This window comes from Mustela putorius, unplaced genomic scaffold (assembly GCF_011764305.1).
Source record: "Mustela putorius furo isolate JIRA1106 unplaced genomic scaffold, ASM1176430v1.1 tig00000224_pilon_pilon_pilon, whole genome shotgun sequence".
In the NCBI taxonomy this organism is placed as follows: domain Eukaryota; kingdom Metazoa; phylum Chordata; class Mammalia; order Carnivora; family Mustelidae; genus Mustela; species Mustela putorius.
In genome coordinates, this window is record NW_025421321.1 from 35,803,523 (window position 1) to 35,827,382 (window position 23,860).

Consider the following 23,860-nt stretch of genomic DNA (forward strand, 5'->3'; position numbering starts at 1 on the left):
CAGAGCAGAAATCAAAGAAATAGAAACCAAAAAGCAATAGAACAAATCAACGAAACTAGGAGCTGTTTCTTTGAAATAATTAATAAGATTGATAAACCCTGACCAGAATTATCAAAAAGAAAAGAGAAAGGATCCCCAAAAAATAAAATCATGAACTAAAGAGGAGAGATACAACCAATACCAAATAAATACAAACAATTATAAGAACATATTATGAGCAACTGTATGCCAGCAAGTTTGATAATCTGGAAGAAATGGATGCATTCTGAATTTGGTTATATTCCTTTGATGAACCTTCAGTTTTTTGTTTTAGCAAGTGGTTAGTTTGGTTATATTCAAACAGAAACCTCTGCTTTGCCTATGGTGAGTAGAAACTCAGATCTCAATTCATACTCCCTTCAATCAGCTCAGCACATGTGTGGTTCTAGGGTCAACCAGAGATTTGGGCAGAGTTTGCTTCTGCCCAAATATTTGGATTTGCCTTATCTAGCTCTCTTTTTTCTGTTTTGTTGTTGTTGTTGTTGTTGTTTTGTTTTGTTTTCTCTCTCTCACAACTCTGCTTGTCATAGCTCCTTCCCTTCGTTTCTCTGGACAAAAAGATAGCAGCATTTTAGCTTTTATGCATTTATGCATTTTCTCTCAGCATTTTAGCCACTTTGTACTGTGGTACAAATGTTCTTGACCTCAGAGAAAAATCTCAAATAGAGAAAACTCACCTTCTGAAGATTATTACTTCCAACTTTTAGTTTTCTTCTAAAATATGCCCACTTTTATCAATTCTTTAGAGCCCCTAGGTTGCTAAACTTTTATTTCTGTCTAGACTTTTTAGTTATTATCTATAAGGAGAAGGGAGATAGTTAGGGGCTTTTTTAAAAATTATTATTTTTTTTAATTGAAAGAAAAGCTGTCAATTTCAGATATTTGAAATAGAAAAGCAATAGTATACAGATTTCGTTCAGGAGAAGGTCCCAATCTAAGCATAAATATGTCATATTTCACAAGGCCCAAAATAACACAAAATATTTACATTTTTGGAACATAAATGTGGAACATGAATGTGGACATAGCACAGAGGACCATAGGGGAAGGGAGGGTAAACTGAAGGGGGAGAAATCAGATAGGGAGATGAACCATGAGAGACTATGGACTCCAGAAACATACTGAGGATTTCAGAGGGGACCTGGGGTGAAGGGATTAGGTGTAGCCAGGTGAAGCATAGTGAGGAGGGTGTATGTTGTGTTAAGCACTGGATATTATATGCAACTAATGAATCATTGAACACTACATCAAAGACTAATGATACATACAGTGGCTAGCTGAGCATAACTTAAAAAAAAGCAAAACTAGAAGAATTAAACTTGGGAATTTTTTTTTTTAATTTTTTATTTATTTGTCAAAGAGAGAGAGAGAGAACACAAGCAGGAGGAGTGGCATGCAGAGGGAAAAGCAAGCTACTCATTGAATAAGAAGCCTGATGTGGGACTTGATCCCAGGTATGTGGGATCATGACCTGAGCTAAAGACAGATGCTCAACCTACTGAGCAACATAGGTGTCCCAGGAATTTTTTATTTTTTATTTTGCTCATTTGACCTAGATATTTTAGTACTGTCAGTCTTAAGAAACTGACCATACGAGTTGAAAGTTTTCAACATTTGATTGAAACAAAGTAATAAAAAGGCAAATGATGGAAGTTCCTGGATATTTACTCTTGTTTTATATTTTGCTAGCAATTTTAATTGTATGTTCACATACATATGAATAACTTGCATTTTCAAGTTATAGAAAATAATAAACCATAATTTCATTTCAAAAATTTACTTTTTTAGAAGATTTTATTTATTTATTTGAGAGAGAGAGAAAGGATAAGCAGTGGGGAAGGACTAAGGGAGAGGGAGAGAGAGAAGCAGACTACCTGCTGAGCAGGAAGTCTGATGTGGGGCTCTATCCCAGGACCTGGATATCATGACCTGAACCAAAGGCAGATGCTTAACTGACTGAGCCACCCAGGCACCCCTAACACAAAACAATTAGATACAGAAATCTATATTTTAACTTCTGAACTAGCTAGTAAAACATGGTTCTACTCCTGGTTTTGTCATTATTTGTTAACTAAATTTCTCTAGACATCTGTGTACTCAGTATGAAAATGAAGGGATTAAATTAGATATCTAAGATCTTTTCAAGGTTCTTTGTTTCTAAAGACTATAGGTTTATTTGAGTAGGTTTTATATTTGTGTGCTATTATTGTTAATATACTTTGGAAAATCATAATGCTTCAATTTAATACCAAAATTTAATCAGGAGGTTTTTAATTATATAATTTCATATAATAGATGGTTCCTGGAAAGATTACATATAAATTAGTATTTTATTATATTTATAGTACATAATGGATGACTTTCATTTATAGGAGTTGCATGGATTATTCTTTAGTTAAGATCCTTTTTGTTAAAATAATCACTTCCTAATTTAACTTTTGTTTAAATGTGTATTCATGCACACACATAAAAACTGAATACAGATATATGCCTTGTGTTAGAAATATTAGAAATAACCACATAACATATTGCCATGATTTGAGATAGCATAACCTATAAGCTTTATTTTATAGGATTATATAAAGGCAAAAATTGAAGTCCTGGAAATCTAAACCAACTTAAAAAGAGGTTTGTTTCCAAACTTTAAGATTATCTAAACCCATTAATATTAGCACTTTTGTTATGCAGTTTTCCACTCAATTTTGTAAAATATGGGCAAAATATTCAAATATTCAAATACCTGAACAAACACCACACCATTTCATAAGAATGATAATACTAGGGGCACCTACGTGCCTCAGTCAGTGAACCATCTGACTCTTGATTTCAGCTCACGTCATGATCTCAGGGTTGTGAGGTAGAGCCCCATGATGGGCTCCATGCTAGGTGTGGAGCATGCTGAAGATTCTCTCTCTCTCTCTCTCTTCTTCTTCATTCTCCCCTCCTTCTATTAAAAAAAGAAAGAAGGGGCACCTGGTGGCTCAGTGGGTTAAAGCCTCTGCCTTCAGCTCAGGTCATGATCTCAGGGTCTTGGGCGCGAGCCCCACATCGGGCTCTCTGCTCAGTGGGAAGCCTGCTTTCCCCTCTCTCTCTGCCTGCCTCTCTGCCTACTTGTGATCTCTCTCTCTCTGTCAAATAAATAAATAAAATCTTAAAAAAGAAAATAAAGAAAAAAGAAAAAGAATGGTAATGCTAACAGGAGGTGCATACATGTAATTTTAATAAGCCTAGTATAGAAAAAGGGGTATAAAGACTGTTGATGTGTGGTATTTAGCATTTTAGGTTTAAAGCTGGATCCTGCAAAAAATTTGTTTCCAAAATAGTTGAAAATAGTTTGATGAAATTAAACAGTGTACACCACTATTTAAATTATTTTGCTATGATCCATTGTTTAGGTAAAAGTTGTCTTGGGGTCAGTCTATCTGTCACTCTACATTTGCCTCTGCGTCCCTCTCTATGTCCCTGTGTGTCCCTCTCTGTTGACTTTATCTTTAGCCAAGCTCTCCACATAGTGAGAAAAATGAATTTTATTCCTTTTACATGCTTTTTCTCAACCTATACAAGCAGATAGGTACCTCTCGTCCCCCAGTTTCCCTCTCAATCACTGAACAAGAGCTCTGATTATCCCTGCTTGGATACATGCAACTTTTGGGGCAGGAAAGTGGCCCCGTAACTGACAATCATACCAGAATAATGTGACATACAAGATGGGAAGTTTCCGAAAGTTACTTTTTTTAAAAGACAAAAAAGTAACATATTTTTATTTTCGTGAGTTGGCCCTTCCACCCCTCAAAAAATGTTTATTATTTTTCTAAACTTACTGTCCTTTGCTTTCTGAGACAGCAAGAAACAATACCAGACTACTATATCATGTCACAAACACAGTTGCCTCTTTTTAAAATGTTGGATGTAGTCTTTATATTTGAGAGAAGAGAAAAGACTGCTGACAAAAGACGTGGATTACCTTAGGAAAGTATTACTGAAATCTCACATAACTCATAGTTTAGTTTCCAAGTTGGATATAGTCCACATCAAAGAGGACTAAATACTTTAAGGAAGTTATGGGATAAAACATAGAAACGGTTCTATGTGTCTGGAAAATGTTCTAAAATTGATGAATTAAGCTTAAACAACAACAAACAGTCAATTCAAATGGTGTCATGTGACAGCCAGAAAATATTTTAATGTGCCCAGAAACTTCCCAATGAAGGTTCACATATAGAATCTCTACATTTCTCCTGTCATGTCAATGGCATTGGTTATTCATCTATATCATTTGGTTATCAATCTTGGTTATTCATCTGTATTACTTCCACTTTTCTGATGCCGGGCTCTTGATCAGGCTTCTGCTTCTGCACTGTTTCTGGAACTCTATATGCATGAGTCATAATACTACTTTGTGAACCAAGTTGAGAAAGTCAGTCTAAAAACTTAACCACAGAAATCTTAGATTTGAAACATATCCATCATTCAATTAAAAGAGGACAAACTAAATATTGTCCCCCCCTTTTTTTTTGGTCCTACTTTTCTTTCTTAAGTCAGAGAGAACCATGTCAGAGGGAACATGTGAGCCAAAACTTTCAAAGACCTACAGATAAGATTTACCCAGTATTGAAAATGTTTCTCCAAATATTTGAACATTATCTAATATTAGAATCTTATATTAGATTATTTACTAATTAAGTGATTTAAATATAAAGTTTGAATTACTGTAGAGAGTAAAGAACTGCCTAATTAATCCACATAATCATGACAGACAGTAAATGTTATTATTTTAAGCTCATAATTTTCAGGTGTGGGTTCTATGCATCAACAGATAAACAAAACAACTAATAATTTCTTTTCATCCTTTACAAATTTTATTTCTCTCATTCCTGTACTTATATTTTTAATAATATCTGCAAGAAAATGGTTGAATAATTGTGATTATTATGGGAATCCTACCTTACTCCTTATTTTAATAAGGATGCTTCTAGTATTTTTAAAAAATATTTATTTATTTGAAAGAGAGAGACCATGAGAGGGAAGAGATCAGAGGGAGAAGTAGACTCCCCGCTGAGCAGGGAGCCTGATACGGGACTCCATCCTGGGACTCCAGGATCATGACATGAGCTGAAGGCAGTTGCTTAACCAACTGAGCAAGCCAGGTGCCCCACTTCCAGTATTTTTTATATCTACATTTCAGGCTTTTAGAATGAGATACATTTATTGCTAATAGTTTTTATTATTTATATCCTATTATTTACCTATTTATTTAAAATCATGGACTGATGCTTTTAAAAAAAGTCTCATTATCATTATTAATGGGGATGACTATGGTGGATACTGTTTGATATTGCCCAACATCTATTCCCCCTTTTTTTCATTTATTAATTCTCTAATGTTAGTTGAGACCATAACTCCCCAATACTAGGATGCCACTATATCATTTTGAAACTGCTTATGTGCAATTTATTCCTGAAAAGAGAAGTAAATTTCCATTTTCTTTAAGCCACTATTGTTTGAAGTATTTATTGTAGCCAGTGAATGTGTTACCTAATTAATAAAGTGAACCTGTGAGTTTTTGCTCTTGTTTTTGTTTTCAATTTTATATTAAATTATTAGGTTTCCTAATCTTAAATCGTTCTTGTAGTACTAAAATAATCCAACCCCAACCCAGCTATATTCTTGTATAATTCTTGAAATTTGCTAATGGATTCTCTTTGTTAATATTTTGTTTAAGATTTTTTTCAGTTTAGTTGACTACTAGTTTTCCTTTGAGTGTGTGAAATCTATTTTATACATTGTTATCAATGCCATGGCCACCTTATAAAAAGCATTTAGCAAATTGTCTTTTTTACTAAATACTCTAGAATAATTTAAGTAATATAGGTTTATCTTTTTCTTTTAGAATTAATTTCTGAAGCCCTCACAGTCTGGTACTATGGAGAAATATCTACTGTACAATTGTATCTATTTTATGGTATTTTGTCATTTAGATTTTCTTTCTTCTCAGGTAATTTTAGAAAAATTTATAAAAGATAATCGAATGTCTCAAGCAAAATAGTAATAAGGTGTTGTAAGGATTATGAAATATGTAGAATTAAAATATAATTCAATAATTAAGTATAGTATGAAAGGGAAGAAATCTAAGTATACTGTTATAAATTTCTTAAAATATACATAAGTGATACAAAGTTGAATAGGTAAAATGTGGTGTTAAACATATACATTGCAAAACCTAAAAGAACAATTAAAAGTAAAAAAAAAGTAAAACTAAGAAGCCAATAGTGAAGGTAAATGAACATTAATAAAATATCCAGTTAATCCAAAAGAAGGCAGGTAAAGAAGAAAAAGAACAACAAAGAACAGATGACAGAGCACAATTAGCAAGATGTTCTCTTACCTGCTTCTATGGAAACCACATCTTGCTCTCATTCTCTGCCAAAGGTGAAGCAGTTTGTGTGTACTATCTCTCCTTATAAGAACTTGAGACTTTTCAAAATTCAGTTCAATAGATTACCTTGTAACTCAGCTCTCTGAAAGGTTCAAGAAAAGCATTGTTGTTGTTTTTAGGTTATCCAGCTGTATCTCATTTTTACTTTTGACTTCCCCTACCCTAAAGAAAAGTGGAACTCTTTTTCAATAGTTTCTGTCCTTTATTTTATTTTTTTAGATTTTATTTCTCTATTTGACAGAGAGAGAGACAGCAAGACAGGGAATATGAGCAGGGGGAGTGGGAGAGGGAGAAGAAGGCTTCCCACTGAACAGGGAGCTTGGTGCAGGGCCTGATCCCAGGACGTGGGATTATGACCTGAGCTGAAGGCAGACCCTTAAACTGACTGAGCCACCCAGATGCCCTAGTCTCTGTCCCTTAAATAGTGTATCCAAGTTAAATATTTGATATACAATACAGATTCATAACTAGTATATTTTAATTTTCAATTTTACCCTCTTGTTTTATAATGTAAATTTTTGGTCTCATTAGTGATTTGGGGGCAAATTCAATCTTATCTGGTATTAAAAGTTTATCACCTCCATCCCCAAATTGTGCCCTTCCCTTTTGTTTACTTGTATTTGCTTGGTAACATTTTGCCCATGCTTCTATTCTCCCCTCTGAATCACTTTGTTGCAAGTCTGTCTTTTGCATAGAGTTAGGTTTCAATTTCTCTTAATAGTTGAGGTAATTTATTTGTATTTATTATGATGATAAATATATTTGGTGTCAGCTGTCACATTATTTTATGTTTTGCTTTTTTTTTTTTTTTTTTAAGATTTTATTTATTTATTTGACACAGAGAGAGATCACAGTAGACAGAGAGGCAGGCAGAGAGAAGGAAGCAGAGAGCCCGATCATGACCCGAGCTGAAGACAACAGCTTAACCCACTGAGCCTTCCAGGCGCCCTTGCTTTTTGTATTTATACTTGTTTAAAAACCTTTCAAAAGTAGCACTTCCCCCTCCCATGCACCTATTTTTCATTTTTTTCCCCTGATAATCAGGAGATTTACACTTTTGTCCTAATGAATTCCTTTTTAATAAGAACATTACATCACAGGGTGCCTGGTTGCTAAGTCACTTAAACATCTGCCTTTGACTCAGGTCATGATCCCAGCATCCTCAGATATAGCAGTGGGTCAGGTTCCCTGTTCCATGGGGAGTCTGCTTCTCCCTCTCCCCCTGTTCCTGCTCTCTCTCTCACTCTCTTGCTTGCTCACTCTCTCTCAAATAAATGAAATATTAAAAAAAATTACATTACAGCGGCACCTGGGTGGCTTAGTGGGTTAAAGCCTCTGCCTTGGGCTCAGGTCATGATCCCAGGGTCCTGGGATGGAGCCCCACATCGAGCTCTCTGCTTAGCAGGGAGCCTGCTTCCCTTCCTCTCTGCCTGCCTCTCCACCTACTTGTGATCTCTGTCAAATAAATAAAATCTTTTTAAAAAATTATATTACATAGGACTCATTTCTTAATCTCTTATTTCTCCATTTCTTTAAATATGCCTAAGTTGTTAGTATAAGCAATAATAGTTACTGTATTTCCCTTTTCTTTCCCATTCCTTCTCCTCTATCATTTGCTTTCCCTTGGTTATATTATTTTCATGTTATTAACATCTACATATATAATTATATCTCTATTAATGATTGCTGAGTGTTTAGTGATGTCCTTTGATCTGAAGCAATTAAAGATAAAGAAACTGGAAATTCTCACCTTCCTTGTCCCTGCTCTTTCCATCTTTAGTGAGTTGTATTATTTTTATACTGACAGGGCTTGTGACATTTCTACTCTTACAACTCTAATCCTACATTTTTTTCACTCTTCAATGTTAAGGGAATAAATGCTCAACATTAACAGTTTTTTCCATAGATTTTCTTATTTCAGTAGATTACTTAAGCTGGACCCATGAGAATATTTTCTGAGTTCTTATAGTTTTAGTATTTCCTGAGTTCCTGCATATCGCTTTAATTTGTAAATCATAGTTTGGCTAGGTATAAAATTCTCAGTGTTACCCACCCCTCCTTTTTTCTTGAGGATGTTATATAATTTCTCTGGAATATTTAGCTTTGAATTTTTCTACAGAAAGTTCTGAGACCATCTTGATCCCCCACCCATACCCCATACCTTAAAAGTAACTTGAGCTTATTGCCCATTTACCCAAGTACTTTTTTATTTTTCATTGAAATCCTATACATTTGCTAGGAAATATTTTATTGTTTATTCTTTTAAATATATCTTTCTTTCATTATGTAAATCCAAATCTTTTATTTCCATGAAATAAACTATATTGAAAATTATTTGTTCTTTTTCATTTTTTCTCTTTTTGGACTCTGCGGCTTCCAGTCGGTGACGAGAGAAGAATTAGGCACAAAGAAGTCAGATGCAAGAGATTGGGAGCAGGGTACAACAGTCGAAAAGGACTGCTGCCATGAGCAACTCCACAGTCTCACTTTTATTGGATAGAAAACAATAGCCAATAGAAGGATTGATGAAGGTCAAACATTAATCCCGTCTTGCAGACAAGCAAGGAGAAGGATAAAGTTTATAGTTAAACAAGCACATGCAAAGGACTAACTAACAACGGGCGCTTCTGGGATGAGAAAGGAGCGATAACGGATAAGAGAGGCAGGCGGCTTTCATTCCACCCTGAGCTGACCGGGCATTCCAGGGTGCTCGGCTTCCCTGAAGCAGAAGCAGGCGGCGTTCCGCCCTGGGCGGGCCGGGAGTTCCCAGCTGCCTGGCTTCTGTAAAGGGGTGGCCCTCCGCCCTGAGTGAGCCAGGTATCCCCAGCTGCCCAGCTTCTGTGAAGGGGCGGCGTTCTGCCCTGAGCGAGCCGGGCATCCCCAGCTGCCCAGCTTCATGGCCATACATTGTCCTTCTCCCCAAAGACCTGTTGCCAGTATATGTAATTCTTAAGGTCATATCTAAATGTGCTTGGTAACTAGTGAAATCCTCCAGGGGTTACAGTGCAAGTAACAAATTGTTCTGAGGAGCAGCAGCAGGACTCTGTGCAAATCCTGAGTCAATTTGCCTCTTCCATTTTACCTCCTTCATTTTCCTTTTCTTACATCTATCTTATATTTATTTTATTGTTTTCTGTAATTTCTTTCTCCATTGTACTTGTTTATATTTTGCCTTTATTTGAGGGATGGTTTTGTTATTTTTTCTTTCACTTTGTAGTTGCATTATGATTTTTTTTCCTATCGTCTTATGATCTCTTAACTGAACTTTAGAATATCTTTTTCATGTTCTTTCTTCATAGGAGATACTGCTTAATTGAGATTTTAAAATTTCTGTTGCTACAATAGATCATTTTTCTGCCTAATATTCTTTGTAAGAAACTTTTTTGTTTCTTTTTCTTAAGTATATTTGTGTGGCTCTAGTGATAATTCCTTTTTTCCATTACTCTTTTTTTTTTTTTAAGATTTTATTTATTTATTTGAGAGAGAGAGAATGAGGGACAGAGCATGAGAGGAGAGAGGTCAGCGGGAGAAGCAGAATCCCTATAGAGCAGGGAGCCCAATGTGGGACTCAATCCCAGGACTCCAGGATCATGACCTGATCCGGAGGCAGTTGCTTAACCAGCTGAGCCACCCAGGTGCCCCGTTACTCATCTTTAAAACCAATAAATTTCTCCAGGATAAGTTATTTTCAGGAATCTAGTGTATGAAAGAGTTGATGGCTATATTCCAGGTTAGCTGGAATTATCTTGAGGACCTAGAATTGTGTATGCCAGTGTGTCTCTCTAATTTTTCCATCAGTGAGGATAGGGAGTATGGAGGTTTATCACAATGCCAAATCTCTGCACTCCCTTTCTGCAAATAACAATCTTCATGATGCCTTATTTGTTGCCATCCTTTTGATTCCCAGAAGTAAGCTGTATCCTGAGTAGTTCCTGCCTCCAGCCTATGTATTCTATTTCCATTATTGTAAACAAGGCATTGGATTTCACATCTCAGAGAGTGCCCCTTATTGTTAAGAAGTGTGTTTTGCTGGATCCTTCTTAAATTTGAAGATACAATATTCTTCCCCTTTGTTCTTTATGCATACATCCCTGTATTCTTATGGGAAACTCTACACATAGTTTTTAGTTTATTGTTGAATACATGTTTTGCAAAAAAAAAGGGGCTTGTGTTACTTTGTTTCCTCTACGCTGCCTGGGTGATATCCAGGAAGAAAATGGGGGTAATGTTGACTTTATAACATCATCTTCATCTTTGATGCCAGCTCATTTGAGATATTATATTCAACACTATAGAGGTTATCTCCCTTGGCTGTTCCAATTTACAGAGATTATTAAAGTATATTTCAGGAAATACAGTTTTCAAACACAACTCCATTTGAGTTGTTTGTGTCTGCCTGCTTATAAAACTCTGCTATATCTCTGACTTCTAACTGTTTAAGTCACAACTGTTTCAAATTTTCTTACCCAGTCAAATGTTTAGACCTAAAATACATAATAAATGAATTTAAGAAACATGGTAGCTATATTTTATGGAAACAAGTTATACTTCAACTATCTGCAAGGTACAGATTTAAAGTATGTACTTTTCTATATTTTTATATCACTACTCCTAGAACTCTACTAACTCTATTTTTATTTTTACTTCATTGCCAACTTTTGCAACAATGTTTGGACAATTACATAAATAACTTATTGTATATTCTATTTTATAATTTCAGTGGGAAGAAAAAGAATGAAATTGCTAAAATGTGATTTTAGAGGAAGCATATAAAGTTCTTTTAAAAGAAAATTAAGCTCTCTATAACTTTCAATCAATGTGGCCTAATACGAGAGGAAATTCCAACACAACTTGACATGAGACCAGCAGTAAGGTTAGGATACAAAGTATATGTTAAGTCCTATTCATTTTCACTTATGGGGTAAAATTTGGCTTTTAAGCTTTTTAGCATGGGGATCTGATTTCTTTTTTTATGTGATGGTAGGGTAAAAGATTCTGGGTCAGTTCTGTGTTGGTCTATTGTTATAAACCTTCTATAATTCTGCACTGTTTCATCTATTAATTGGGAACAGCAGAAATAACCATAATTTCTATTTTGTCTTCAAACATTGCAATTTTACCTTCCCTTCTTTTACTTTCAACAGCCATGTACTTTTTGTTAGTCTAATATATTTATGCTGGATAGGGTGATGGATTTCAGAAATATCCCTGTGTGCCAAGATGTTGAGCAAAGCTTAACTCTGTCTTTCAGTGCTCATCAGTGCAAATTTTATATTGTAAGATGCTGATTATGTCTGGTATAGGTCCCAGATAAGTGCTTTACAAAAAAAATGTAAAGGATGTGCACCACACTTGAGAATCATTGTCCTAAACTTCAGCCTCTGGATTTGAATTAGTTAACCTTTTCAAAAGAGCTTCTGCTACCACAGAAGCATCTCATTCTTAAGAGGTAAATGAGCTCACTACTTATTTCTTCAAATTAGAGGATGGGAATTAGAGTGGCAAAAGAACTAAGGCTAATACTATTATATAAGCAATTGAAAACAGTTGATATTTCTAACCAGGCTGTGAAGAATCTTTTCCTTGTGGCATCTCAAGTCACAGAAGTCATGTCTTTGAAAAACTCCTTTGTATCAGAAAGGCTTTTTTGTTTTTTTTTCTCCACCCTTTTTGGGATTGTGGATTGTGTTTGGGGTTTGGGGTGGTATTGGTGGGGGGGTAGTTGGAAACCTTTAGAAATAGAACTAGTAGAAAATTCAAAAGCCTCAGGGACAATGTAAAAGAAGGGAAAAGACTTAAGGACTCAAGCGAAACAGACACTTCCTTTTCTGACGGATTTTTAATGGCTAGATTGAAAACAATCTCTACACTATAAATTTTATCTATTGGAAATACTTTTATGACCTGAATTTGTAACCATTTCAGTTGATTGTCATGACTCTTGGGCAATTTTTTATTATATTTCATAATTTAATTTTTCTATTAGATGACATGATACTTGCACATTTTGGAAAAGCAATTATGTATATTCCTATTTTGGACAGAGTATGAAGTAAAAACTATATATGTGAAAAAAATTAGATTCATTAATGGAGTTATGGCTACTTTATCTTCTCCCAATATTTTTAAGCAAGAGAACTGTGTCAAAAATAGCAAATGTTGGGCGCCTGGGTGGCTCAGTGGATTAAGCCGCTGCCTTCGGCTCAGGTCATGATCTCAGGGTCCTGGGATCGAGTCCCGCATCAGAGAGCCTGCTTCCTCCTCTCTCTCTCTCTCTCTCTCTCTCTGCCTGCCTCTCTGCCTACTTGTGATTTCTCTCTGTCAAATAAATAAATAAAATCTTTAAAAAAAATAGCAAATGTTAAAAAAATGGCAAATGTTTCATTTGGTGGAATTATATGATAATTAACAACAACAAAAAACACAATTCAAATTAGGTTCCTCTTCATTTTACAACTAAGGCAGGAAATATTCTAAGCTACTGGCTGCTCATTGGAATCTCCTGAGGAGCATTTAAATGAATACCAGTGTCTACCTGGGGATATCATCTAAGCATCAGTATTTTTTAAAAGCTCCTCAGGCCCTCAAACAGACTCATCCCAATACTTACTAAACCCAGTATCACTAAAATTGAAATAGGAATTATCAAACACATCGAGTCTTACTTACCATACTTCAGGAGTTTACATTGCACTGAGAAGAAATACTTAAAATGTAACACAAAAAATTTCAAAAATGACATTGTAAGAGCCAAGTATGGCAGAGAACTTCTTCTAAAGGTGTTTTGTGAAGAAGGAAATCATAGAAGAGTAGTGATTAAAGAAAGCTTCTAGGAGAAGCTGGGACTTTTTCTGGGTTTCTAAGTGTGGTGGTTCTGAGGGTAGCCAGACTCCGAGATGCCTCCCAATAATCCCCACTCCTGGTTCACATCCTGTGGCTTTTATCTTGTTTTCCTTTTCTCTCATTAATAAGTCTGGAGGAAGCCAGTAGTGACAGCTTATGGAGAAGCACATGTGGGGAGAAACGGAGGCCTTGGCTAACAGACAACAACCATGTGAGTGAGCTTAGAAGATTCTTTAATACCAGTCAAGTCTTGAGATGACAGCAGCAGCAGCTGACAGTTCGCCACTTTTTGAGTACCTGAACCAGAAAAATTCAGGCCAAGAATAGAAGACAAGGCAATGGGAAGAACATAATGAGCAAAGAAATGAAGTGAACTGAAGTGGTGTGCTGTGGTATTCTGGCCAGAGACACAGGTATGTTGCCTAGGAAATAGGTATTTTGGGGGGAACATAGATTATTGAGGTTATTGAGGTCACTGAGGTTATTATTGAGGTTATTGAAAGATATACTAAATAGTTAATGTGAGAGGGAATAAGAAGCCATTGAGCTTTTGCTTTATTTCTCTTCTTAAAATTTTAGAAACATTTTTAAAAAACATAAAAATTGAAAAGCAGGGGAGAAAATATTTTGTTTTTTGAAAATTAGCAAAAGAAAAATTAGCGCACTGTCTTGTAAAGAGATGAGCACCACTCTTGTAAAGAATGTGTAAGTTGGGGGTGGCTGGGTGGCTCAGTGGGTTAAAGCCTCTGCCTTCAGCTCAGGTCATGATCTCAGGGTCCTGGGATCCAGTCCTGCATTGGGCTCTCTGCTCAGCAAGGAGCCTGCTTCCCACCATCCCCCACTGCCTCTCTGCCTACTTGTGATTTCTGTCTGTCAAATAAATAAAATCTTAAAAAAAAAAAAAAAAGAATAAGTGGGCAAAGGGTTTGAGTAGAATAGGAGATTTGGTATGTGAAGTAACATTTATCAATTACTAGTAAACACTGAAACTGACAACAAATTTATATACCATAGACCGATAGCTTGGTCTTTAAAAACACCTAAATAGCTGCTAGAGAGACAACAAAATCCCTTACTTTACTAAGTCTGGATTTCTGATAATGATTTCAATTGACTTCATATAGCTTGACTAAACATCACCATTAACGAGCAACAACTGAGTGTTTTAGACATTTTTCACACAGTCACTTATTTCCTACAAAGTATATACTAAATTTAAAGTCCAAGGGCAGCAGTTTCTAACTTTTTTTACAATGCCATAATAGGAACAGGAAGTAATTTTATGAATGAAAATTCACCTGGTTTAAGTACAAGTTTACAACCTTTTAGCTGTTGCAATGTTTTCCTAAAGAATTTTGCCTTAGGCAAGTCTCTGCTTTTAGAATAAATCAGATCAAGTTCAATTGTATCAGTGTTTTCTTTTGGCTCACTGTTTATTTTGCAAGTAAAACTCAAAATCAACAGTAGTGTTTAAGGTGAACATTAAGGAAATTGTGTCCACACTGCAGGGTCTGCATGAATCACCTTTGGGGAGTAATTTATTTGCTATTATCCACATTTCTTCAGAAAAGCAGATAAAATATCTTACTTCCTATATTAAAACAAACTTTTTCATTTTAAAACAATGCACATTTATTATATAAATTTCTGAAACTCAGAAAAATAGAAGAAATTGTTTTTTATTTTATATTATAATACCATCCAAGCAGAAGATACCACTACTATATTTTTCTTTCTTCTCACATTACTTTCTCTCTCTCTGGATATATCTATATATTTGTGGGTTGTATTATATAATTATGATATTCAGTATCCACAATTTTTATGCTATCTCTTCCCATTTGGGATTCATCATTTCATTCATTCAAAAAATATTTATTAAGCAATATACTACATTTTCTCATTTACTTTTAATTTTATACATGCAATTTTTAATGGCTGCCTTAAACCCCATAAAGTACATTTACCGTAGTTTATTTAAAAAATTTTCTATAGGGGCACCTGGGTGGCTCAGTGGGTTAAAGCCTCTGCCTTCGGCTCAGGTCATGATCCAAGGGTCCTGGGATCGAGCCCCGCATCGGGCTCTCTGCTCAGCGGGGAGCCTGCTTCCTCCTCTCTCTACCTGCCTTTCTGCCTACTTGTGATCTCTGTTAAATAAATAAAATCTAAAAAAAAATTTTTTTTTCTATAATTGGATGCTTAGTTTCCTGTTATTTTTTGATTTATGAAGTTTTCTTCTTTTTTTTTTTAATAAGATTTTACTTATTTATTTAACAGAGGGAGACACAGTGAGAAAGGGAACACAAGCAGAGGGAGTGGGAGAGGGATAATCAGCCTTCCCGCTGAGCCAGGGAGCCTACTGTGGAGCTCGATTCCAGGACCCTGAGATCATAACCTGAGCAGAAGGCAGACACTTAAGGAATGAGCCACCCAGGTGCCCCTATGAAGTTTTTTTTTGTTTTAATTAGAAAAGTAATACTTACAAATCAAAAATCCAAATAGAAAAAAAGGATTTATATGAAAATTTCCTTCCCATCCCAGACTTCCAGATTCTTACTCCTCTCCTTACTATTGTTTCAAATCTTCTCTTTTTCTATACAGTCTGTGTATATACAAACTTGCTTTTTCCCTTATACAAATAGAAGCATTCTACATACAATGTTTTACAAGCTCTATACCTTTTCACTTTTATTTTAACAATATATTAGTATTTTATTTGCAGATGGTCCCTGGTTTTCTACTGTGTGTTCTATCATTTACTTAATTAGTTCTTTACTGACATATACCTAGGTTATATATATTTGCTATTTTTCCAGCCTATTGTACTGACTAGTTAGTACAGTTGGAATAGTATTAAATTGTTCCCAGACTTTAACGGGAATGTATCTAATTATCCAACATTTAAGCAAAATCCTGGCTTTGGCCTTAGGTAGAAAATCATGTTAAACATCTATTATTATGTTAATGAATTATAAAAATAATGGATGTTGTATTTTTAGTATCTATGGAAATAAATGCATTTTCCATTAATAAGTTTCTTAGAATCAAGTCATCTCTGTATTCCTAGGATGAATTCGGGTAATTCAGAATTCCAATCATACCACATACACAATTAATATCATTTATTTTCATCTTAAACAACATACCAAAACCTTTTATCATTTTATTTTAAATCCTTTGTAAATATTATTTAATTGACTACATAATTTTTCATCTAGTGGATGCATTATCATTTTTTCCTAATCATCTATTGTTGGGTATTTAACTTTTTTCCCTTTCAAGCTATTCTAAACAATGGGACAGATTAAACAAATTTTTGATGTTTGCAATATTAACTCAGATGTAAGCCTCAGTCTTCTAGCCTTACAAGTTTTTTGTTGTTTTGTTTTGTTTCGTTTTGCTTTTTTAAGAGAGGGAGGGAGGGAGTGGGGAGAGTCTGAGGGAAAGGAAGAGAAAGAATCCCAAGCAGTGCTGAGCACAACGTGGGACCCAAAATCAGGGTCCTGAGATAAGGACCTGAGCTGAAATCAAGAGTCAGAGACTTAACTGACTGAGCCACCCAGGCATCCCTAGCTTTACGAGTTTAAATGTTAAATTCCATCTCCCCATCATGGGAAATTCAGTGTGTACCGCAAGACGTCTCTTTGAGAATCCTCTGAAATATATTTCTTACGGTCACATCTAGTTTTTGGCTTCTGCTGAATTTTTAACTCATTTATCTCTGACTTCTTGCGGAAGCTCTCTGTCTTTAGTTGGCTCAACGGAGATCAGAACTCCCTTCTAAATTCTCCAAAACACAGTCCAAACAAAGAAGTTACCAAAGATAGTTATGTGCAATAGACTTTTATTGTTGGTCTGGTGAGTAGTTTCCCTGAGTTATAGCACAACAGATAGAAGATTAATATTAGACACTGACGTGCTTGAAAGTCCTTTGGCTATTTGTACTATTGAGAATTAGTCATTTTGTGACTTTTCCTTGAACATTATCTTCCTCCTTCTCCTTTCATCTCTGGAATGGCCAAGAGATGAGCTGTCCCTCTCTCCTGTCCCTGAAAATTAAAAATTGTTCCCATTTCATTATGAGGAACAATGTAATCCTTTATTTATCCTTATCTCACAACTGGCCATGTCCTGAGGCCTGTCTTTCCACAATTGAAATGATCCTTCAAATTTTTGTTTTTGTTTTTCTAATCAAAAGAGATTTCTCTCCTAAGAAGAGATTTTTAACCTACTCTGCTATCCTCTCTCCAGGAGTGCTGATCAGTCTAGAACAGGGCGCTAAGTCTTTAACAGGATGAGTCAGATAATGCAGCACTAGTACTTGCGTGGCATTCCCTCCTGTATTTGTTAAGCCTTTTGATAATGTGGTAATTACCTGCCTTTTCTGTTGATGGAAGAATTAGATTGTTGAGATCCTAACATGATGTATCTGTCAGCAGCATTGATTCATCATCACTGAATGCCAAGGTTTTCTCTGATTTAAAAAAATGGGAGGATTAATTGATCTGTGTCTTTCACCTCCTCTCTCTCTCTCCTGTTTCTACCTCCCTCTGTATTTTCACCTCCTGTTTCTGGTGCTTTTTTTATTCGCTAAGCGAGACATCCTGGTACAGAGGTGGGAGTTGGGAGGGTCAGAAATAGTGTAAAGAATACATTTGTCCCTGTAGGTGAGATTAGCACCTAAGCTTATTTTGTCTAGAAATCTGAACATACTTATATCCTATATACCTTCCTGTATATATCCTATACACCATCCAGCCAAGCAACCTCCGTGACTTCTCTGGCCTCCTAGGACTGTCCCTGGTTGGATTATGCTTATCATCCTTATATACAAGGGATGGGACTTATATTTAGAGTAACGGATATAGGGATTACGGTCCCTATGTAGTGTTTGTGTAATTACATATATTCACTTGAGCACAGAACAGTGGATGCCCTCTATACACAATAACAGTTCAGTGTTCAGAATCTGAGTGTAGATTTGTCTCCAAGCTCACCGGGCCCCCATGGATAGTGCAAATAAGATTTTCCTTAAATGTCTTAACTAGGACCTTGAATCAGGCTTGTCTCCCCTTACACCTAGAAATCATCATTGTCATTATCACCATCATCTTCACCACCTTTCACCACTCTGCTCTCTGGAGTTCATTCTTCCTTTTCTCTCCCTCCTGCCTGGAGCCAGTAGACAAGAAATGCTACACAGAGATCTGAAAGAGGTCAATGGCACTGAGGGTCAGGAATGGCCAAATGGTGAGAATTGAAGTCACAACAGCCGGTGATATCAGGAGTATGTGTGAAGAAAGGAGGATCATGAATCAAGGATGTACACATCGCTGAATGGGGAAGGAGATAGTCTTGAAGTACCAGAAAAAGAGCAATCCAATGAAGCAGGAGTAATGTCAGATTTTTTTTAAAAGATTTTATTTATTTATCTGACCGAGAGAGAGAGAGAGATCGTAAGTAGGCAGAGAGGCGGTAGGGGAGGGGGAGAAGCAGGCTCTGTGCTGAGCTGGGAACCCGATGCAGGGCTTGATCCTAGGCCCCTGAGATCATGACCTGAGCTGAAGGCAGCAGCTTAACCCACTGAGCCACCCAGGCGCCCCAGTAATGTCATATTTAACAATAGGTTCGGTTTCATGACAACAGTGTGCCCCCAACCCTAATTAATAATGGGGGGAAAATTATATGCAAAGCACTCATCTCTGAAATTATTTATTTGATACGGTTATAATTTTGTATGACTAAATCTCTTGCTTATATTAGAGACAAAATATAATCCAAATATAACCCTCAAACTTTATTTCCATTTATAATTCTAATCCACCTGTATTATCTTTTTACAGCACAAATAGAAAAATGAATGGTCAGCACTTCACTTGTTCTTCCAAGTCTACGGTGAGGGTACAAATTGTAGTGAACTGATCACCATTTGAGTCAACTTGAGGACAGAAGAGAAACTAGTAATAAAGATCTTGGTAATTCAAATGTGAAGTGATGGGCTTCTGAAATAATGGTTACTCAATGTCTCACTGAGGTGACTCTGGGTTCAGAGTTTTTGCATTTAAATTCTGGTTCACTTACATATGAATCCTTGGAACTGAAGAAGCAAACCTCATTGAGCCTTAATTTCTTCATTTCTAAGCAGAGATAATAATAGGGCCTACTTTACAGAGATGTAAAGAATAAATAAGATAATACATATAAAGCACATACTTGGCACACAGTAAGCCCTGGATAAATAGAAGCCACTACTATGACACAGACAGTGATTACAAAAAGGCCAGCTACCACAGTGTCCTCAGATGCTCAAGCAGAACATCCTTAACCCTACCCGATCTCATCACCTCGTCAAAGCTGTGACAAAATCCTGTCTTTCTTACTTCCAATGTACATCCTAAATCCATGACCTTCTCCTCAGTTCCACTGTGACCAATCATACCCATACCACTATCATCACTCCCTCCCGGCCAACTGCATCCACTTCCCCATGGGTCCCTAGCTTCTACCCGTGTCCTGTCTAGTCCATTCCTCAAACGGTAGCCAGAAAGGACTTATAAAACTACAAATCCTTTCAAGTGGGGGCATATACATATATATATACTATCTGTTATTTCTGTCTGTTCTTAGAATAAATCCCAATTCAGCTCCAGGGTTTATAGGGGCTTAATTTAACTTCTGTGTCCCTTCCTGGATCTTTTTTCACCATCACTTTGCTCATAGAAGTTCAGCCATACAACCACATTTTGGTTCCTTGTCTACACCAACCCCTTTCTCCAGGCACTTGCTCTTCTCTGTCTGCACTGTTCTTTCTCCCTTTCTCTGAATGATTGGCTCATTCTTGTCATTAGGCCTCCGTTCAAACGTCCTCTTCCAGGGAAGCCTTCTTCATCTGCCCTAAATCATCTACCTTCCAGCAACACTTCTCTCATCACCTGACTTATTTTCTCAATGCTGCTCATCACAAGCTGGAATTATAATCTGCATTTTCTGCTGTCTTGTTGAGTCTCTGTACCTCCCATTAGGAGCAGAGGTACAGCCCCATGAGGGCAGAGATGAATCTTGGGTTGTTTTTTTTTTTCATCTCTAGGCACTTGGCAGATGATCAATAAGTATTTGTTAAAATATTGAATAAATGAGTTGAGCACCCTCCCTTAGAATGTGTGGGTTTATGTAGAGATGAGTATGTGAGCATGTGTGTGTTTGTATGATTGTCTGTGTGTGCTCTACTGCATATGAATATGCATGAGAGTATGAGTGTGTATGGGAGAATGCCTGTGAGCATGTGTGTAAGGGTGTGTTACTATGTATGTATGGGTGTGAGAATGTATCACTGTGAATATGTGAATGTGTGTGTGTATTGTAAGAATATTAGGGAAATCTGATTTCTCTGATTTGATTTGAATCAAAGACTTTAAATACTTAAAAATTAAGGTTTATTCAAGTACTTTAATTAAAATAATCTCATGATGACAAACTATAGTGTTGTAACAAAGGAATATTTTGTAGTCCTCTATCTTAAGAGATTGACCTCATGAAGCTAATCATTAAAATGGGATATGATGAGTAAGAACTTGTGGGATTTTTGTTAAGTCCTTCTGGGAACTCAATGCTTTCTCTATTTCCTCTTCAGGGAGACCACCTTGTGATCTACAGGGATTTGCTGGATAAATGCATACCTTTCCTGCCCAAGGCCCATGCTATTCCTACTTTCTGGAATGTTTTTACTCCATCCCTTTGCTTGGCTGAGGTCATTTAGAGACTCACTGTCTATCTCCTCCTCTAAGTTCCAGAGATACAGAGACCTCCCTTTCTTGTTCATTGCTACATTCCAGCATCTAACATAACATCTGGCATAAGTAAGTTAAAAAAAAAAAAAAGCTATATAGTAATTAAAAAGGAAAGCTCTTTCCTTTTTTTTTAATATATGTTAATATATATAATACATCCAAGAAATGATTATCTTTCCCAAGGGTAGGGCTTGCTTGTTATATGACACATACATAGATAGATGCTCAATAAAGAGAAGATAGTCAGTTGAAGCTTGAACTTATACTATCCTATGCCCATGAACAAGGACATTCTGAAGTCAGATCGCCTGGTTGGAATCCAAGTTCTGTCAGTTATTAGACAATACAAGACCTTGGGAAGTTTACATGGCCTCTCTGAGGCTCAGTTTGCTTCTCTATAGAATTACAAGACAATCCTATCCTGGCTGTGTCTTTCTAATCCTTGCCTTTATGGTCACATTGCCTGAATCTCCTTTGTTGGGGGCATTATTCAATCTGTAACAAACATTTATAGATATATGATCTTTTCATACATTAGTATGAAAGTTTTATTATTCAGTCTGCTAGTGTCCAACCATGCTTGCATTCAGTGAAAACTCCACATAATAGTCACTTTATCCTTTTGAAGGCTTTGCCATATTCCATTTTATAATTCTACCATTCTTTATTCAAACTTGACCAATAAAAATTAAGGTTATTTTCAATCTATCTGTATTATTTACTTATTATAAAATTTCCATGTATATAGACATAAATTTTGTGTACTTGTCTGGTTATTTCATTGGAATATATTCCTAAGAGTAGAATTGCTGAGGCAAAATTTATACATTTAAATTTTTTATTTGTCTTATTAAATCACCCTCTAAAAATGTTCCAATTTAAAATCTCATTTCTCATCTAAGAGTTTGTCATTCCCCCCACACCCTGCTCAGTTCAGATTATTAACAATTCATTTTATGAGAGGCAAAACATATTATTTTGTAATTTCATTTTACATTGCTTTGATTAGTAGTTGAGCATCTGTTTTATATCTATTACTTGTCCATTTTCTCCCACAATTATCAATCTTTTTTGATTTGCAAGAGCTTCTATATATTAAGATATTAGCCTTTTTTATTAAGATAGCAATTATGTAGCCTTAAACCTATTTTTGGAATTTTCTCCTCTCAACTCAGTGAACATCACCTTCAGTTATACAGAAGTTTAAAATTTTTAGAAAAACAGAATATGCATTCCTCTCATTAAGGTTTCTGGATGTAATATTGTTCTAAGAAAAGCCATTCAAACTGCAAGGATATTGGCCATTATTGTTAATATGACCTTACTTGCAATTATAGAATGGTGAAGCTTAAGGGCATTTCATGTTTTGCTCGTTTTTTCCTAGGTAAATTCTGGGCTTTCTCGAGGATTCTTTTTAATAGAATCCAAATATGCGTCTTGAATGCCAAGGGTAGTGCAGAAATATTCCGAAGAGACATCCTGATCAACATTTTATGTCAAGTGAACATTTACTTAGCTATTAATCTGTATTCTGTGTTTATAAAGTTTGAGGACTTTTTCCTTCCGTTCTCTCCCATCAAGAGCTCAAATCACTGCGATCAGATACAAACAAGTTCAGTAGGAGATGGAGCAGACACCAGAGGATCTCACATGGGTCTAATCTCAAAGGTTTCTGAGAGTCATAAAGTATGGCATATAATAACTGAAATGTGGCATCTGAACAGTAGTTATAACACACTACTAGGTTTCATTTCATGTAATATTTTAATCACAAGAATAAACAAAGAAAAAAGCTTTGCCTTATACTAAAACATAGAGCTTGAATTCACATCCCAGTTCCAGACAAGCTAGGGGTATATTTTTTTCTCCTTAAGTATTCACTGGGGGTCAGCAAAATTCCAGACAAAGTAAAATTATAAAAGATGTACCTTCATAAGAGTTGATTTCCCTCCCTCTGAATTCTTAATCAGGTCCATATTTGGCCTGTTTGTATTCATCTTAATCACTTCTCAGAACTCTTTCTTTTCAATACTAACTAATATTAAGGGGTAGATGAGAGATATCAATGAAATTCTGCTCATGCTTGCCCCTCTTGGGGATTTTATACTTCCCTTTTTCGTTGTTATAATTGTAGATCCCTTCGGGGTATCCACCCTTGCAACACCTGTCATCCTTGCTTCCCTCAATGAGGTCATCACAGACGCACCTAGTTTTTGAGCTTTTCCTCCGTAATTAATTTCCTTGAGTCACTGAATAACTTTATCTACCTTCTGCCATAAACCTCTCATTTTCTCTGATATCCTTATTTGCAATAAGTCAACCAGAATTGAGCACAATATGGCTTTTCCCTTCAATGATGCTGAAATAATTTCTTCTGACTCATGCTCTGTGCACAGAGTGGTGATCAAGGCAGTCTATGATTGTTTGCTTGTTTAAGCACTTGTATATGAGATTATTTAACTGTTTGTTTAATTGTACCCCACTGAAAGTCTGCTTTCTGTTAAACCTTGTTATCGTTTGAGTACCATTCACTAAATAAATCTTTTTCTTAACTTAAGTGGTTCAAATCAAATATTTCCTTGATTTTAAGATGTTCAACCACCCCCACAACACACATCCATTTGCACATTTCTGCAACCAGACTGTGTCCTAGATTCATTGTGTGCATTTAATATGGTGTTTTCCTCCAAAAAAAACCCATTACTAAATTGTTCCTTTGGCTTACAATGAATAGCTTTGGAATCCTAGAGGTATG

General features: G+C 35.9%; 1 long non-coding RNA gene across 1 annotated transcript; it reads left to right on the forward strand.

The window, feature by feature from the left end:
- Window positions 1–80: 80 nt before the first annotated feature.
- LOC101686982 lies at window positions 81–19,287 on the forward strand. The gene is made up of 4 exons (XR_198686.3): window positions 81–363; window positions 11,196–11,348; window positions 13,448–13,731; window positions 19,162–19,287. It is a non-coding gene; the product is annotated as an uncharacterized LOC101686982 (long non-coding RNA).
- The last annotated feature ends 4,573 nt before the right edge of the window (window positions 19,288–23,860 follow it).